This window comes from Neltuma alba, unplaced genomic scaffold, assembly GCF_004799145.2.
Source record: "Neltuma alba isolate B1F8T4 unplaced genomic scaffold, ASM479914v2 tig00002049_pilon, whole genome shotgun sequence".
NCBI classification, from domain to species: domain Eukaryota; kingdom Viridiplantae; phylum Streptophyta; class Magnoliopsida; order Fabales; family Fabaceae; genus Neltuma; species Neltuma alba.
Genome location: NW_021632720.1, coordinates 37,753 through 39,714, shown reverse-complemented (window position 1 = coordinate 39,714; position 1,962 = coordinate 37,753).

The window sequence follows — 1,962 nt, the reverse complement described above, 5'->3', positions numbered from 1 at the left end:
AGAAGCAAAAGCTTGGTCTGGGCTGTGCGAAAGTAGGTTTGTTTTTGATTTGGGGGTCCCCAATAAATAATTGAGATCACTGTTGGGCTGTGATTGGTACTAATAACACTGTTCCATATGAAATGTAATTATTGAATCATTGATGGTTGTGGGGACCTTCATCTCTGCCATTCAAGCTTTGATTTGTCGGTCGCTGTCAGGAGATAAGATAAGATAAGCCATGCATGTTTATATTGGGATTGGAAGGTACTTACTGTAAAATAATTCATTAGCAGAAAAAAGTATAACAAATTTGTTTAATCAAGAATCAAAATAAATAATAAAATAAATGTTAGCGTTTAATATTGTCAATTACTTATTTATTTAAAATTGTACTTTTAGTATACATAAATTTTTATTTGCCCCCATATAAATATTCCATTCCTGTGTAAGATGTGAATTCATTGTCGCGCACTGCTAATTGAAGAAAACAAATAGGGTGTATGCACTGCAAAGTATTTTCTCTGACATATTTAGTATCCTAAAATATTTTATAATACATTTAGTATCTTTAAATATTTTTTTAAAAGCCTCCCGTGTAGTATTTTTTGGTGCACGTGACACTCCAAAATTTTTTTTCTGTGTATCCAACACCCTAAAATATTTTATGGTACATCCAGTATCCCGAAAATATTTTTCAGATGTTTCCAACACTCTAAAATATTTTGTTTGTCTTGGTAGTGAATGCACCAAAAAATGTTTTAGGTCATTAAATGTATTTGAAAAAAATATTTTGGGATGCTGGTCCACCTTAACATAAACAAATATTGGTGCTAATAAGTAATTGTTGATTTAATTAGCACATTTGATCCATCCTTCTTAGAAACGGCAGCGATGGAAAGAGAATTTTCGCCTGTAGCTATTTTACGATCATGAAGACTCAATAATATGTCACAGAGCCTTCATAGCATTCTCCAAAGACTTTTTTTTTAACTTATAATTTTTTTTGCCATCTTTTTAAATTTTTTAAATTCTAAAATATTTAATTTTCCCACTTAAAATTATGTTAAAAATATGTAATTATCAATTTTCTCTTATAAACTTATTGTCTAGAAAAAATGGTCCAAAAATTATCAATTATCAATTCAAAATTATGGTTATACTAAACACATTATTATATGCCAATAAGTCTTTGCAATTCTAATTTATCTAAATGACAAGCAAATTGGATCACAATAATAAAAGTATTTCATGTATCAAACTCACAGGAAGATGTTACTCTTCCAATTAAGCTAATTCAAACAAAAAAATTAACAATAAATAACAAGTTGAACTGAATATAACATGAATTAATATATGTTTTGGCCATATGTGTGTGTGTGTGTAAATGGATTCGCAAGTAAAATTAGATAACAAGAGCATTTGAATAAAGTTTATAGTGTTATTATTAAGTGTCTCACAAACACGGGGTTTGGCTATCATTAATATATTTCTTTATCGGGCTATAAATGTCATCAAGGTCCCACCCTGCAAGTTCGAATTTTGTTCTGGTCAAAAAAAAAAAAAAACGTTCGAATTCTGTTAATGGAGATGACTCCCAAGAAGCTTTTTCTTTTGAATCACAGAACATATTTAGGCATCCAGTTTTGGTACATCTAACATGTCAAAATATATTTTTTTGGATGTGTCTAACGTCTAAAAATATTTTTTGATACACTTAACACAAACCCAAAAAAAAACTCAAATACTGGATATACTTAAAAAATATTTTATGATACCAAAAAATATTTTAACATGCTGAACGTAGATAAAATAATATTACTTTCAGTCCTAATTATAAGAGCTAGTTGACTGATTTGAAAAGATTAAGAAAATAAGTTAAGTTAGTTATTTGTAATAAATAGGTATTATCTTTTCTAAAATATTCTTGCTAATCAACTGTATTGGCTAGAATTACCATTATTAGAAGGACTATATTGAAAA